The sequence below is a fragment of the Sapajus apella genome, unplaced genomic scaffold (genome assembly GCF_009761245.1).
Source record: "Sapajus apella isolate SASKATOON/1434 unplaced genomic scaffold, GSC_monkey_1.0 scaffold14, whole genome shotgun sequence".
Taxonomy (NCBI): domain Eukaryota; kingdom Metazoa; phylum Chordata; class Mammalia; order Primates; family Cebidae; genus Sapajus; species Sapajus apella.
Genome location: NW_022436954.1, coordinates 11,890,958 through 11,909,460, shown reverse-complemented (window position 1 = coordinate 11,909,460; position 18,503 = coordinate 11,890,958).

Genomic DNA, 18,503 nt, shown 5'->3' with positions numbered 1-18,503 from the left:
ATAGCAAAGACTTGGATCCAACCGAAAAACCCATCAACGATAGACTGGATAAAGAAAATGTGGCACATATGCACCATGGAATACTATGCAGCCATAAAAAAAGATGAGTTCATGTCCTTTGGAGGGACATGGATGAAGCTGGAAACCACTGTTCTAAGCAAATTAACACAAGAACAGAAAACCAAACACCACATGTTCTCACTCATAAGTGGGAGTTGAACAATGAGAACTCATGGACACTGGGAGGAGAATATTACACACTGGGGCCTGTTGGGGGTGAGGGCCTAGGGGGATAGCATTAGGAGAAATACCTAATGTCGATAGCAGGATGATGGATGCAGCAAACCACCATGGCATGTGTATACCTATGTAACAAACCTGCACATTCTGCACATGTACCCCAGAACTTAAAGTATCATTTTTTAAAAAAGAAAGAAAGAAAGAAAGTGCTCCTCTATGCCAAAAACTTTGGCCTTATTTACATCTGATCTGGTCTTCAAGGCTCTGGCCATGCAAGGCTGAGCCCATAGCCAGTACCATACCCACTTTGCTCCCCATCTTTGCCTGATATCTGCAGCTAGTGATGCTGGTCTAAAGATACCTGTTCTTCCCCCCCCTTCCTGTTCCTAACGCTTCTACATAGAAATAGAAGCAGGGTGGGGAAGAGGTTGGGAAGAAAGCAGAAACTATCACAGAACCTGACTTGCCCCAATTGTAGTAACATTTTCATTATGCCACCAGCAGGAGAACTACATAGGAGAAAACTAGGAAAGAGAACCGGGTCAGCATAACACAAATACAAGACAGGAGGCATTTATTTAAGGTTTCTAGTTATTAGAGAGCCAAATAGGAGCTTTGCTAATTAGAACTAGGGTTCTCATTCTGGGTTTTCCTGGATCCTGGGTAATTCTTTCTGTCCTTCATTTCTTCTGATCCTCTCTTGAAGCTAGATTTTTAAATTTTACCTTGAGAAATCAGGGCATCGTAGGACAGAAAAAGTAGCATAGGGCTAGAAACCTGCCAAATTGATTCTATTCCTCCTTCTCCCACTAACCTAAGGGTGATTTTAGACAAGTCACCTCCCACCTTTGAGTCTCTGTTTCCCCATCTGTAAAATAAAAAAGCTTGTTGAGACCTAAAAATTATGACCATGATGTTTTACAAAATATGTATCTCGTTGCATCCAGGTCATGGTGTGGAAATTTTCCCATGTTTTGTTTCTGTTGATACTTCCCCTTTGTGACTTGCTTCCTTGTGCAGTTTGTAATTTATGAGTCTTGAGCTCCTTTCCACTGGGGGTTGTTTGCTGTGGGAAGCTGGTTTGCTCTAGTTTATGAAACTGTCCCTCCAAGATGGTTTTAGCTTTGACTCTGCTGAGGACTACTCTACCAGTATATGAGGCCTTAGACTCAATATATTGAATAAACTTATACTGAATATACTGAGTATGGGGTGACTTAACCAGTGTTTATAATTTCTTGGTTTGGGATCAACGTGAACAAAAACCTCACACCCATGTGGACATAGGTCTTCTTGACTCCCAAGACAGTTCCATCACCCCCTTGACAGTTGTACACAGGACCAGCAGCCTGGATCCCCAACCACAGCCCTTAAATCCCCAAGACTCTACCATTAAGTCTACATAAGGCCCAGCAAGCTCCTTAGCTGAAGGGCTTCAGCTCTCACTTACTGCTCTGATTTTGAGTTCTCTCTTTTTGGCCTTCAGGTATTTCCCTTTCTTGGTTTTCAGCTTGAATCATTGTGTTTGAAGAAATGTGTCTGTATGAGTATAGGGCAGGGTTTCCAGGCATCAGCTCTACCAGCCAGTTCTCTTTTGTTATGATTATTTTGTAATGATTAACTTTTTCATAGATATAACAGGTGGCCATGTATGTATTGTGATATCAGGGCTGTGGGAAACAAACTTTCCTACTGTCACACCCCTGCCCTGAATAAAAGAACATTTTCACTGAAGTCTAAAACCCCTTTTTTCGGAGGTAACAACTTCCTTTCTATAGGGAAATCTCAGGCTGCAAATGTAATCTGCCTTCCCTCTCCCTGAACTGCTAGAATAAAGATGAAGAACTGCTATTTCACCAAGTGATGAGAGTTGAACTTTTCCTCAGAGTCAGGAGAGGGCAAAAGAGCAGCTGGTGATTGTATCAGTGAAGTGGAGAGAGGAAAAGATGAAGAAAGCTGAGGCCTCGGGGTGGAGAAAGGTCTGGAGACTAGCTTCACTGGCAGTGAGATGTTAACAAGAACCAGATCGCCGCAACGCTCTTCACTTTTACTTTTGTGATGTGTGAGGTAATACGAAGGAATTCTTCATAGAGAGGAAAGGTTATGGTCAGGACATGAGGAATCAGGAGCACTCAGCGTGAATCCTAGCTCTGCCACCATTGTGCAAATGGCTATTTTTCTCTGGGCTTTGATTTTATCATTCACAAAATTAGATGATTATATTAAATTGTGGATTATAAGCATTATTCAGCAGTAGAGCCATTCTTTTCCAATGTAAGCTTATATGGAAAACAAAAATATAAAATGTAAAAGAAGAGCTCCCTTGGTTGAGTAGGAAGCAGGGTGCCAAAGCTCAGAGCCTCACTCCCCCCTCACCTCTCAGAGCAGGCCTGGGCTCCCTGGAACACAATTTGAAAACTGCCAGTCCTTATATTCTCTTACGGTTTCTTCCATTTAAGGCATAATAATTATGATGAGAAGAAGAAAAGTTTCCCAAGCTACAGAATTCATGGGATAGAGCTGAAGTAGCATAATTTCCTTGAAAACAGGAAGCCAGAGTTACCAAGCAGTGGAGCAAGGGTTTTCAGACCATACTGCATTCTTCCTTCTAGAACCTTTCACCTCCTCTTGGGTAAGTTGTCCACAAGCAACAGCCAGCTGTTGTGTGATAAATGGAAAGACTGCCGGGCTGGAAAAGATTTCTTTCATTAACCAGCTATGAGACATTAGCAAATTATTTCCCCATTGGGAGCTCCAGTTCTTTGCTTGTAAACAGTGAGAGTGGGTAGACTAGTCACTAGGAGACCATGACTAGCTCTAAAAATGTTGTGAAATACAGTCAAATTAATAATGTAGTCCTCCCCAAATTTGTTGAGCAAATAATGTGTCAGGCACCACTTGCTTTGTCATGAAGATCATGGAGTCATTCAAGGATAGACAATGAACAGGATGCACTACGTGAGAGGGAAGTTCAGGATGCTGAGAGAATATAGCAGGGACCTCAATGTGGCCCTGGGGATCCGCATGGCCCTCCAAGACAGATGGAGAGGGAGATGGAGATTCAGAGCCAGAGAGAGCCAGACATGGAGACAGAGACAGAGAAACAGACAGAGATACAGGAGAAACAGAGAGAGAGAGAGAGAGAGAGAGAGAAAGAAGAGACAAAAACAGAGACAAGACAAACACAGAGACACAGAGGACCAGAAAGAGAATGGCAGAGACAAGGACAGAAATAGAGAGATACAAGAGACAAAGATAGATACAGAAAGACAAAGAGTTAGAGATAGAGACCGAGAAACAGAAACAGAGAGGAAAAAAAGAAACAGAGAGACAGACCACACACAAGAGATACAGAGACAGGGAGACAGAGATAAAGAGAGTGAGTCAGAAATAGAGAATGAGAGATAGAAAGGCAGAGACAGAGACACAGAGACAGATAGATTGTGTTAGTCCATTTTGCATTGCTAAAAAGGAACATGTGAGGCTGGGTAATTTGTAAAGAAGATAGGTTTAATTGGCTCACAGTTCTGCAGGCTTTATGCAAAGCATGACACCAGCATCTGCTCCTGGAGAGACCTCAGGAAGCTTTGAATCATGGCGGATTGCAAAGGGTGAGCAGGTGCATCACACGGAGAGAGCGGGAGCAAGAGAGAGAGAAGGTGGATGTCCCAAACTCTTTCAGGTGAACTAACTGGGGGAGAACTCTCTCAGGGAGAACTCACTTATCACCAAGGGGATTGTGCTCATCCATTCATAAGGGATTCACCCCCATGATCCAATTGCCTCCCGCCAGACGCTAGCTCCAACATTGGGAATCCCATTTTAAAGGGAGATTTGGAAAAGACACATATCCAAACCATATCACAGATAGAGACACGGAGACTGAGATATACTGAGGGAGAATGGAGATAATGGTAGAAAGTCTAGGATGACTACAGATTACAGAGGTGGCTGTGGTATGAGCAGAGGCTGGAAAGACAGGTATAGGAGCAGGTTTTATCATACATTGTACATGATAAGAATTGGGGACTTTGTCCTTGAGAACAATGATAAGTTAATAAAATATTTTACTCAGGAGAGTAAAATGATACAATGTCTCTTTTATAAGATCCCTCAGGATGTTCTATGGGTGTGAGTTTGGTCATTTTCTATGTCATTACAGTAGGTTCCTATGACTGCCTCAACAAATTATCACAAATTTATTTTACAAGTATCAGGGGTTAGGGGAGCTGTTAATAAGGAGAGGGATGGATGTTCTAAAGTCTACCCCTGGAATAAGCCATGTAAGAAAAGTCTAACACATAACAGTGTGCTGAAGGTCAGAAGTCTAAAATTAAGGTGTCTTCAGGGCTGCCTTCCCTCTGGAGCCTTCAGAGAAAAATCTGTTTTCTTGCCTTTTTCAGCTTTTGTATTCCTGGCTTGTGCTCCCTTCTCCGTATCATTTCAACCTTCTGCTTCTGTCATCACGTCCCGCATAACTGACTCCTTTACAGAACGTAAGTTAACACATTTACAAGTTCTGGGGGTTAGAATGTGGACATCTTTGGGGGTGGCTGACTTGTTTTTCAGCTGACCACAATCATGATTGAAAGGTGATGGTCAAAGCTTCGAACACGTATGCCCTTTAGTGCCCTCAGAAGGGTGGATGGTAGGATTTCCTGTGATTCTTTACAAATAACAGTGATGATACTTGGCAGTGAAAATAAATATAAAAAGTTGCCCGGAATGTCCTCTAAGACCTGCCAACTCATTCCACATTGTTTATTGACCCCATACTGTATTCTTGACTATCATTGTATGTAGTTTTCCATTTCAAATAATAATCACCTTCACCTGGCATAGTCTCTTCCTCAGCAAACTGTCAGGGAGAACAACAGGATGATATGGTATTTATATCTCAGCACATTTAAAAGTAGTAAAACAACATTTGTGTTTTAGTATTGCTTTACTCTTTTATTCCTGACTCCACTTTGCATCTCTCTAGGCAGGAGAGTGTGTTGGTTTCATGGAAGGTAAATGTATTCATCGAAATGTTTATCAAAATCTCTTCAACTGCCATTGAGCAATTGATAAAGAGAAGAGGGTCTTCGCTTGCTCCCTTACAATTTGATTTTATGCTTTGATTTAGGGATGGGTTAAAGGACTTAGTATTGATGAGCAGATATTAGAGATCAAGTGTGCTCATCTTCATTAGGAGTTATCCCCACAGGTTTTCAGATTTTTAGCAGTTTATCTTTTTCTGCAGTTTTAGCAGTTTTTTGTCACAAAAAGGGAGTTATGGTCCTGTTGAAATGCTCATAAATAGAAGTACTAAAGTCATAATCCTCATAAAAAGGGGGCAGTTTCATATTACATGGATGAGTTACCACAAATTAGGTTATAATGCTGTTCTGTGGTTTCTTTTAAAAAATGATTTTCCTTCTCATTTTAATTAGATCCAAGAAATCACAAAAGATAGAGAGATTCAAAACACATTTGAGGGTTCACTTTACACATATTAGAGATTTCAGTCATTTCATACTTCACATAATTTATTTTGCTTACATTATTTAGTTTGACCCTTACCCAAACTTGTACAGGTAATTTATATGATGGAAGAACAGCTATGAATATTTTTGTTATATAAATTAAAACAGTGGGATATATACTTTATCTAAAAAGACACACAGTTTAAGTGAGAAACCAAGCACAATTCCTCCCATTTTTATTCTAATTGATTTTCTAAAGTGAGCATTTATGATTTCTTTTTTTCTGGTGGCAGTGGATTGAAATTTCTGACATTTGTGACCAAAAGAATCATGACACATTCTCTTTCTAATATATCATCTTTCTGGGTAAAGCAAAATCTTGGACTTTATTACATTCTACTTTGCTCCAAAATGTTTAAGCAAGCAGCCTGCAAAGATATATAAAATATATAAAACAAAAAAATTTAAAGAATGGTAAAAGCAAAAAAAAAAAAAAAGAGAGAGAATGAGATGCAGAGAAGAGGCAGAAATAACAATAAAAGGCCGGGCGTGATGGCTCACGCCTGTAATCCCAGCACTTTGGGAGGCCAAGGCGGGCAGATCATGAGGTCAGGAGTTCAAAACCAGCCTGGCCAACATAGTGAAACCCTATCTCTACTAAAAAATACAAAAAATTAGCCAGGCATGGTGGCAGCTGCCTGTAATCCCAGCTGCTCGGGAGGCTGAGGCAAAATAATGGTTTGAATCTGGGAGGCAGAGATGGCACCATTGCACTCCAGTCTGGGGAACAGTGCGAGACTCCATCTTAAAAAAAAAAAAAAGAATAAAAATGCTTCCCAGAGTGACTAAACTTCTTGCTACAGATGGGCCACAAATTTCACTCAAAACTTGTTAGTGGCCAATGTGGAAAGAGTTTACATTTCCATGTTCTATGATACAATTCCTATTGTTAAAGGGAAGAATACAGAAAACTTGTAGTGAAGAAGGCAGTCATCAGAGAGTCTATTTCTTCTAGAGTCTTCCAGTGTAAGCCATTCTTTCTGGATTCTGATGCAATGCTGTGTGGCAGTCTTTTCTTACCTGGCTTAATCCAGGGGTAGACTTTAAAATATCCATCCCCCTGCTTATTAACTGCTCCCCCAATGCCTGATACTTGCTACATTGACACTCAAGACTGTTTTCCTTTGCTAGAGCCTATAGCATAGCTGGCCAGCCCTTTAGCTGAGTGTAGACACAGGGGCTGTTAGCTGGGTAGAACCTCCTTGCTATCACCAACTTTAGGAAGCATTACTTATTCATTATTAATTCCATTCTGTTTATGTTTTAACATTTTGGTTTATTTCTTGTTTTATGGTCATTTATGAAAAAAATTTACAAAATTTCTCCATTAAGAAATTAATTATTTTTGAATAATGCTGGGTTATATACAGCTCATCACTCCTCGTATATAACTTAGGTGATGTTCTTATTGAAACTGATTCTATTTAGCAGAAGCAAGCCAGTTCTTCTTTCTCTTTCTGCACTCAAATCACACCTGACTAGAGAAAACAGGCAGTTTTTGAAAGAATTTGCTTTAATATTTTCTTCTTTGTCTCTGCGTGAACAATGCTTGGCATATTATAAGCATCTAATAAGTGTTAATTCCCTTATTGTATACTAAAATCTCTAAATTTTTTTCCAAATGAATTTGGATGTATTTATTCATTATCCAACAAATATTTATTAAGCATATAGTTTGCGCTACCCATATTCTATGCTTTGGGAAACGAATACAGAGAAGTTTACACAAGAATGTTAACGACTCTGGAAGAAGACAGTAAAACAAGAAAAATAACAAAATCTCACAAGCGCTGATAGATGAATTAGAGATGTAGAAACATACTGCAGTAACACTTAGTCTGGTCTGGAGGAAAAAAAGATCAATAAGAGCCTTACAAAAGAATCTTCAGTCTAAGTTTCAGGTCCTCCCCTACACAAACTGTCAGCAATTCCAGTGGTCAAAGGGAATGTCAAATGAGAACAGCATGAATTGCAAGGGTATTAAGAAAGAATAGTTATGACCAAAACAGATGTGTTGGTTGTGATGATTCACACGGTTTACACACAAAGCCAATAAGGAAGGAGTTCTTCAGAAATGTTTGTCCTTTGTTCAAGAACCATCATGTAAAATGGGCTCAAAGATAATTTAAAAACTACATACAATTTCATTGCAAACACCTTGAATTTGTTGTCCTATCACAGGCCACGTCAGGAACTGGAGACCCATCTGAGATAATGCATGAAAATGAAAGTAGGGATGTCAGAATCATGGGACATGCTGAGGTCAAATTCCAGGGAGACAGCAGACAGGACACAAAGTAGTACATGACGTAAAAGTCAATTGGTTATGGAGTGAGGACAGTGAGTTAGTTAAACATTTATACAAGGCCAAGAGTGGGAACTGGTCTAGGGAACAGACATGGAATCAGAGCTGCCAGGGGAAGTCTCTCTTCCCTGGCCTTCTTCCTTAAACCAGGTGGCCTCCCCCGGTCACTAGGGAGTTCTGGCCATAAAAATTAACAACATGATACTACTTCCCCTTAGGGCTTCTCCCTGTTCCTTTTGCCTGATCTTTGCTCACTGTGACTTTACAGCTTTGGAGCCTCTGGTTTGGGCTTCCATTTCTGGCCCCACTGAACTTGAGGACCCCACAGATGTGACCCTTAGCTCTTCTCAAGCATGATTTACAGGCATTCTATTGCTCCCCTTGCTCTGAGTAACCATTGCTGAACTCAACTCAGGGCTCTCAGGTCCCTCATTCAGAGTCAGCTTTCCTGGTTAGTACCAATCCCCAAACAGTTAGGAATCCAAGACCAGAAGAACAGAAAATGTATCCCAAGTGGTAAATAGATTGATAGGAGCCATGTTGTATTATAAATCAGTCTTTACTGAACATTTGGGGTCCTAGGAACACAGGCCCCACGGCTTTACAACATGGTACCTTGGGCTCAGCACTTCATGGCCTAGAGCTAAGGAAGGATATGGAAAAAATATATTTATTTTCTATTGCAGATAACTAGAACTGAAACCTTAGAAACCCTAGTTACAGTTACAAGTGCTGCTTTTTGGGCTGAAGTATACGGTGTCTGAAAATTTTTACTTTTTGACCCAGAATAAGAAGTGTTGCTTGCCATTGCTAGAACTGTCTGTGTAGACATTTGCAGCATCATGAGTTGGTTTGGATTTAGTTATTTTAGGGATAATCCAATTAGTTAATTTTAAAAATGGAAATAATTTTGTTTATGGAAAGTGATTATCAAGAACACCCGCAAAATCAGCTAAATGGGTTTGCCAAGTAAGACTGTTTATAAAGGCCTGTTTTATTTGTGCCTTTGTGAGAGGGACAATAATTTTTCCAGGGTCATGTCCATGCAATTTGAGTTCTCCCATTTCCTATCAGAGTAACAATTAGATCCAAATAAGGAGTCAGAGTCCGTGAATTTGTATGAGGAAGAAAAAGCCATTCCACCAAGCCTTGTTCTTGGACAATAACACCAGTAGGTGAATGCTGAGTCAGAAAAATTAGTAAGTCTAGAGTCTTTTCTGGATCTATTGTATTTATTTCACCTTTCTGCACTTGCTTCTCAATCACCTGTAACTCTGCCTCAGCCTCCTTTGTTAATTGCCAAGGGCTAATGAGACTAGGATCTCCTCAAAGGATAGAAAATAGATTACTCATGGCATAGGTAGGAATGCATAGAGCAGGTTATATCCAATTAATGTCTCCTAGTAATTTTTGAAAGTCATTTAATGTTTTTAATTGATCCCAACCTATGGTTACTTTTTGTGGCACAATGGTAGTGTAATTCACTAAAGTCTCCAAGTAAGAGTAAGAGGTAGTAGTCTGAATTTTGTCAGGATCTATAATTAAACCAGCACGAGAAATCGAATTTTGCAAGTGATCATAACATTGGAATAGTATTTCTCTGGTGGGAGCAGCACAAAGAATATCATCTGTATAATGCATAATATCACACTGTGAAAAATTTTTTGTGAGTTAGTTCAATTGCTTGCCCTACCTAAGTCTGGCAAACTGTTGGACTGTTTAACATGCCTTGCGGCAACACTTTCCAAGGAAAATGTTTAGCAGGTTTTTGATTGGTTATAGAAGGAATAGTGAACGCAAATAGCTGGCAGTCCTTTTCTTGTTTACCGGACCCATTAGTAAACAGTGTTAAAGCATTAGGTATGAAGAAGTGCAATACTGTTTTGAATTGCTTTTTCCTTAAAGGAATTTTGGTGATGCTAGGATTAACTTAGCAACTTACTGCATTAATTACTAAGATGGCAAGTTGAAATTGGTAACATGAAGTTTTAAAGAGAAATCTGAAAACACCTCTGGAAGCAAAGACTTAAATAATATACTTTAACCATGTGCTTAACGCCGCAGGCAGAATATCTAGCAATTGAGTTTTTTTTGTTTTTTTGGTTTTTTTTTTTTTTTGAGACGGAGTTTCACTCTTGTTACCCAGGCTGGAGTGCAATGGCGCAATCTCGGCTCACCGCAACCTCCGCGTCCTGGGTTCAGGCAATTCTCCTGCCTCAGCCTCCTGAGTAGCTGGGATTACAGGCATGCGCCACCATGCCCAGCTGATTTTTTGTATTTTTAGTAGAGACGGGGTTTCACCATGTTGACCAGGATGGTCTCGATCTCTTGACCTCGTGATCCACCCGCCTCGGCCTCCCAAAGTGCTGGGATTACAGGTGTGAGCCACCGCGCCCGGCCGCAATTGAGTTTTTAAACTAAGTTTATGGACTTCAAACTGGCAAACTGTTCTGAAAACAGTTACTCACTAGCTGAGCAAAGACTATTTTTAATCAGTCTTATGCATATATTTTTTAACCACACTTACAATTTTTTTTTAACTTTCTGAGAATGGGCTTAAAATTTTTACTTTTTAACTTATTATTTACTTTGGTTTAAAGGTCTTTTTTAAAGGGTGTGGTTTTACACATTTAGTTTTTAACTGCTTTTTAACTACCTCATGGGCTTTCTTTTACAGCTGATTGAAATTTAATTTACAAAATTAAGGGTAAATAAGGCTTGTGCCAGTAGTGTTGCCTTTTAAGATAGAAGGCAGTTTTTCCAACTTATTAGTTAATTAGGAAGTTCTTTTCTACTGAGGAGCAAAGCTATAGGGCTCACTTCTAATTGCTCCATGGGCTAGTTGTAATTACTTTTTTTTTCTCTTCAGAGGTTACTGTTTTACTTAGATTTTAAAAGAGTCACGTTTAAAGGTAGGGTTGAAATAACAGTGGCTAATATCAGCGAAAAAAAAGTCTTACAAATCCTTAAATTTTACTTAAATTTTAACAGAGAATTACAATTTGGGATGTTACTTATTTACAAAGCATACACGAAATTTCACTGCGGGACACCCTTGGAGCCAGAGGCAGCAGTGTGGGTTCCAGACTGCAAACATATTGGCCCTGCCCAGGTTCTACTCTGCTTTCTTACCCCGCCCTGGCAGCAGTTTTTGGCCTTGGGCTGAGCCTGTTGAATGGAACACCACCTCGAGCTTTCTCTGCTGCTGAGCTTGTTTCCATTTTTTTTTTCTTTTCCCCGTCGGCTTGGCTGCAAGTGACACCTTTTGCTTGCTCTGCTCCCTCCTCCTGGCTGCAGCTGTCAGCCTGGGTGGAGTTTCCCCCTTATTATTAAGAGGGAGCTTTTCCCCCTTATTATTATTATTATTATTTGAGTAATATCCGCAGCTCCTTCTTTATAAAGCGATGAAGGACAAAGCAACAGAAGAACAGAGTAAGAAAGCACAGATTCTTTGAAAACAACTGACAGAGCCCATGGCTAGTACTAACTTTAACTCCCCCTTTTTTGAGGAGCTGTTGAAGCAGACTGAAGCCTCCTGCCCACTCGACCCTTGCCCATTTTATTACCCTGACGCTTCTGAGCTCCCCTTCTTACTCACCACGGGGGGGATTGCTTTAAGAGTACTCAGGTGTCCTCTAGCCGTTGCTCCAGCAACCCTTGGTGCCAGGTTCGAGTTCCACGTATGGGAGCCACTTGCTGAGACCAGCTGGGTCATGGAGACCCCAACCCAGGCGGCGCTGAAGGAATTAATAACAGACACAGAGATAGAGAGCAAAAAGGTATGGGACAGACAGGGATCCTCAGCATTTCCAGCTGAGAGCCTGGAACTGAGTCTGACCCACACATTTATTGACAGCAAGCGAGTGATAATCATCATTTAACTAAAAGCATTGTTTGCAGGGAACAAAGCATTTTTTTACTAGTGGCAAGAAACAGGCTCTGGTATGTTTATCTACTGCAGCTGGAACATGTTATTAAGTCATGGGACGCTCATGCTATTGTTTATGGTTCAGAAGCCCCCAAGCGATCTTCTGCCCAATGGCAGGCCAGGTATTTCTTTCCCTCCAGCAAACCAACAATCTCTAGCAATGTGTGTCACTGCCGTCACAGTGCTATAGATATTCTGTTTACAGCCAGTTTCTTTAAGGCCTGTTTATGCCAGACTTAGGACTTGCACCCAACAGATCTAATGCATTTGTTTGTGCAAAAAATGACAGACCCCCAAAATAAGTTTTTTGTCATGTATGTATTATCTGGATCATCACCTTCATTGTCAACATGTTACTGAAAGAAGTCATTAATAATACATGAACTGAATACTTTTTTTTCGAGTGCTCCAAGCTTTGTAATTAGCTGTTTAAAGCACTCAGATTTAGACTAGGTATTCTTTTCTTTTTAAAGAAAAGAAATATGTGAAAATAAAATGCCTGGAGAGCCAATTTTGTTTCTTATCATCATAGCTTGTTCTGACCAGATTTTATGGAATCAAGTTTTTTTTTCTCCTTTAAATGTGAAATGAAGCAAACTGGAGCTGTGAAAAACTAGTATCCCCTTTAGAGACTAAAGAATTGGATAAAAGAAAAAAAGGGTTAACACTGTGAAATTCTAATGCTCATGGTACACACACATTATCAGACCCCTTGAACCATGTGCTTAATAGAGCTAGATGCTGATGATGTAAAAATAGTAAAACATTATTCTTAAGTTCAAAATACTCAACACCATGCATGGGACAGACAGGAAAACAGACAAATTACAACACAGTGTAATAGGCATTCTAAGGTACATTTTAGCAAGATTCATCACAATTATTTTCTATTTCAATCTGAAGAGTTTATGATTTCTACTCCATAACATTTTTATAGCCTGATAAAAGCTAACTGACAATTAATTTATATGATTACTACATAGATAGCTAAGTTATTTTTAACTTGCAGCATCTGGAGATAAAGATATAGAAATAGATTATGTGATATACATTATAATTTTTTATAATAGTAATTTATATAGATTTGCATGGTCTGAAAGCTACCACCGCTTATTTTTAGTGTTTTTGAGTTTGTGCAGCATCTTTTCTTTCATTTTCTTATTTGGGATCATCCAAAGCAGGGACGATTTGAGAAATTAGCTTGGTCATTCGCTGTGTGGCCTTGGGCAAGCTGACACATCACTCTTAAATCTCCTCTTTTGATTTACCTCATATGTAAAATGGGAGCAATAATAAGACTACTTCATAGGTTGTGAGGATTAAATGAAATCACTAATGCCAAGCTGTGGAGAGAAATGCAATTTATTAACACCTGATCACCTCTGCCAGGATATTAATGCTGTCTTTTCATCCCCAATCCAGGGTCTGCTTTCCCCTGCACTTGCTGCCTAAACCCATAAGTAGTTGTGCATGATAATAATGGCTGCAGCCACCAAATGCCCTTTACTTGACAATCTTTACAGCAGCATGTTGGCTTATTTTATAACTAGCATACTTTGCATTTATTTTTGTTTGCTTACTTCTCTGTGTACTGAACTGTAGACTCCAGGAGGGCTTTATAACTTCAGTGCCTAGCACATAGTAGACATTAAACAATATTTGCTGAATGAATTCAATTTACCACAATTCCAAAAGACGCATAGTACAGATAAGAAGCTCACTGAGGTTATGAATGCTCAGTAAGTTTATTAAACCAAGATTTAAACCCCTTAGTTCTTTGACTCCATAGACTGTTCATATTCCTGAATGCTGTAAAGAAATCTGTCCAGGGATCTGGGCAGTCAATAGTGAGGCAGAAAAATAGGGTCTGGAGGCAGGGAATCTAAGGACTTATAACTAAATCAAACAGAAAAACCCCAACTTTCTATGCCCAAGTAAATAACTATGTAACTTCACTTCAGCTATGTCAGGAAACATCCTCTTCATTTGCATAGGGTGTACCCAAGTCAATAACTTTGTAACTTCACTTCATCCTCTTGTGTCTGAAGTGGACCCCCAGCAAACTACAGCAGACCTGCAGAAAAGGGGCCTGACTGGCCCCTTATATAGTAATTTATAATAGTAATTATAAGAAAAACTAATAGAAAACCATTAAAAGAAAAACAAACTAATAGCAACAACAACAACATCAAAAAAGACCCACAAAATCCCAGAGATCAACAGCCTCAAAGATCAAAAGTAGATAAATCCATGAAGATGAGAAAAAATAAATGTGAAATCCCTGAAAATTCCAAAAGCCAGAATGCCTCTTCTCCTCCAAATGATTGCAACACTTCTCCAGCAAGGACACAGAATGAGGCTGGAGCTGAGATGGATAAACTGACAGAAGTAGGCTTCAGAAAGTGGGTAATAACAAACTGATGAGCTAAGGGATTATGTTCTAACCCAATGCAAAGAAGATAAGAATCATGATAAAATATTATGAGAGCAGCTATCTAGAATAATCAGTTTAGAGAGGAACATAATGACCTAATGGAGCTGAAAAACACAGCATGAGAACTTCATGATGCAAACACAAGTATCAACAACTGAATCAACCAAGTGGAAGAAAGAATAACAGAGCTTGAGAACTATCTTGCTTAAATAAGGCAGTCAGAGAAGATTAGAGAAAAAAAAAAAGAATAAAAAGGAACTAACAAAACATGTGAGAACTGTAAGACTATGTAAAAAGACCAAAACTGTGGCTGATTGGAATACCTGAAAGAAATGGGGAGAATGGGATCAAATTGGAAAACACATTTCAGGATATCCTCCAGGAGAACTTCTCCAACCTAGCAAGACAGGCTAACTTTCAAATTCAGGAAATCCAGAGAACCCCAGTAAGACACTCCACAAGAAGATCAACCCCAAGACACATAATTGTGATATTGTGCTGGCCTAGAGCCAGAACCGGAGCAAAACTATTTTATAAAATGCAAAACTGTTTTTAGATAAGTTAAAATGGCTGCCCCATTCTCCTCACAATAACTGCTGTCCTTGGCCTCTGTAAATAGAACTGCTGTTTGTTCTTCAAAACTATGTAAAGTTGCTTACCTTTTCTTATCAGTAACTACCAGAATTGCTAGCCTTTGCTTACCGGCAATTGCCAGACTAAGCAGCCCAAGCTAGTTCCATCCTGGCTCCTGTGGCTTGTAATAAGTAACTAAGGTCTGTGATTTCCACCTTAACCAGATAATGTGTAAACAAATGTTTATCTTGACTTCTGTAAACCACTTAAGTAACAAATGGAATGACAAAAGTCCCCATCCCTTGGAATGTCCAGAGACCCCCACCCTCATCTCTGCCCAGGAGGTAATTTACAGAATCCACTAGCCCTCGGAATGTCTGAAGCCTTTTCATCCCCATCCCTGCCCCTCACCCCCACTCCCAAGGTGGTTTTTCGGGTATAAAAAATCGTGGCACCCTCCTGTTGCCACCACAGGTTGGAGAGACGTGAGTCCTCTGTAGTCGCCGGCATAATAAAATGACCCTGCAATCTGGCATACTTTTGTCTTGTGATAACTTTCTACACTCGGTCAAATACAACATAATCATCAGATTATCCAAGGTAAAAATGAAAAAAAATGTTAAGGTCAGCCAGAGAGAAAAGCCACATCACTTAGAAAAAGAAGCCCTTCAGACTAACAGCAGACCTCTCAGCAGAAACACACAAGCCAGAAGAAACTGGAGGCCATTCAACATTCTTAAAGAAAAGAATTTCCAACCCAGAATTTCATTTGGCCAAACTAAGCTCATAAGTAAAAAAAGAAATAAAATTATTTTTAGACAAGTAAATGCTGAGGGATTTCATCACCACCAGGCTTGCCTTGCAAAATGCTCCTGGAGGAAGCAGTAACCATGGGGGAAAAAATTACCAACTACTACAAAAAGACACTGAAGTACACAGACCAATGACACTATGAAGCAACTACATTAACAAGTCTGCAAAATTTACCAGCCAGCATCATGATGACAAGATCAAGTTCACACATAACAGTACTAACTTTAAATGTAAATGGGCTAAATGCCCCAATTAAAAGACACAGCATTCTGGCAAGTTGAATAAAAAGACAAGACCCATTAGTGTGCTGTATTCAAGAGAAATGTATCATTTGCAAAGACAAAAATAGGCTGAAAATAAAGGGATGGAGGAAAATTTATCAAGCAAATGGAGAGCAGAAAAAAGCAGGGGTTTTAATCCTAGTTCCTGACAAAATAGACTTTAAACCAACAAAGGTCAAAAAAGACAAAATGGGTATTACATAATGGTAAAGTGTTCAACAAGAAGAGCTAACTAACCTAAAAATATATGCACCTAATACAGAAGTACTCAGGTTCATAAAACAAGTTTCTAAAGAACTGAAAAGAGACTTAGACCCCCACACAATAATAGTGGGATACTTTAATACTCCACTGTCAGTGTTGGACAGGTTATCAAGATAGAAAATTAACAAAGATATTAAATATTTAAATTCAGCTTTGGACCAAGTGGACCTGATAGACACCTACAGAACTCTACACCCCAAAACAACAAAATATACATTTTTCTTGGTGCCACATGGTACTTACTCTAAAGTAATCACATAATTGGAAGTAAAATACTCCTCAGCAAAGGCAAAATAATTGAAATCATAAGAAATAGTCTCTCAGACCACAGTGCAATCCAATTAGAACTCAAGATTTAAAAACCCACTCAAAACCAAACAATTATATAGACATTGAACACTATGCTCCTGAATGACTTCTGGATAAATAATGAAATTAAGGCAGAAACCAAGAAGTACTTTGAAACTAAAGAGAACAAAGAGACAATGTACCAGAATCTCTGGGATGCAGCTAAAGCAGTATTAAGAGACAAATTCATGGCACTAAATGCCCACATCAAAAAGCTAGAAAGATCTCATACTAACATCCTAACATCATAACTGAAAAAACTAGAGAACTAAGAGAAAACAAACTCCGGAGCTAGAAGACAAGAAATAACCAAGCTCAGAACAGAACTGAGGGAGACAGAGACATGAAAAACCCTTGGAAAAATTAACAAATCCAGGAGCTGGTTTTTTGAAAAAAATCAATGAAATAGATAGACTTCTAGCTAGACTAATAAAGAAGACAGAAGAGAATACTCAAACAATCAGAAATGATAAGGGAGATACCACCAATGACTCACAGAAATATAAACAATCATCAGAGAATACTATAAACACCTCTATGCAAAATAAACTAAAAAACCTAGAAGAAATAGATAAATTCCCTGACACACGCACCCTCCCAAGACTGAATCAGTAAGAAGTTGAAGCCCTGAATAAACCAATAACAAGTTCTGAAATTGAGGCAGTAATGAGTAGCCTGCCACCACCACCACCACCAACAACAAAAAGCCCAGGTCCAGATGGACTTACAGCTGAATTCTACCAGAGGTACAAAGAGGAGGTGGTACCATTTCTTCTGAAACTATTTCAAACAATTGAAAAGAAGAGACTTTTCCATAACTCATTTTGAGGTCAGCATCATCCTGATACTATAACCTGCCAGAGATATAACAGAAAAAGAAAATAGCAGGCTAATATCCCTGATGAACATTGATGCAAAAATCCTGAATAAGATACTGGCAAACCAAATCCAGCAGCACAACAAAAAAACTTATGCAACACAATCAAGTTAGCTTCATCACCAGGATGAAGGTTGGTTCAAATACACAAATCAATAAATGTAATCACATAAATAAAACTAAAGACAAAAACCACATGATTATCTCAATAGATGTAGTAAAGGCCTTCTATAAAATTCAACATCCCTTCGTGTTAAAAACTTTCAATCAACTAAGTATTGAAAGAACATATCTTAAAATAATAAAAGCCATCTATGACAAATCCACACCCAGTATCATACTGAATGGGCAAAAGCTGGAACCATTCCCCTTAAAAACTGCACATGATAAGGATGCCCTTTCTCGCCACTCTTATTCAACAGAGTATTAGAAGTTCTGGCCAAGGCAACCAGGCAAGAGAAAGAAATAAAGCATATTCAAATAGGAAGAGAGGAAGTCAAATTGTCTCTGTTTGCAGATGACATGATCCTATATCTAGAAAACTGAACTGGCTCAGCCCAAAAGATTCTTAAGCTGATAAGCAACTTCAGCAAAGTCTCAGGATACAAAATCAATGTACAAAAATCACAAGCATTGTGATTACATATTTGGTGCAAATATAATGTAATGTTCACCCTTTGTGGAAGACAGTCTGGCAATTCCTGAAAGATTTAGAACCAGAAATATCATTTGACCCAGAAATTTTATTACTGGGTATATACCCAAAGAAATATAAATAATTCTATTGTAAAGATACATATGTTGTATCTTCATGCAGCACTATTCACAATAGCAAAGACATAGAGTCAACACAAATGCCCATCAATGATAGACTGAATAATGAAAATATGGTACATATATACCATGGAATAC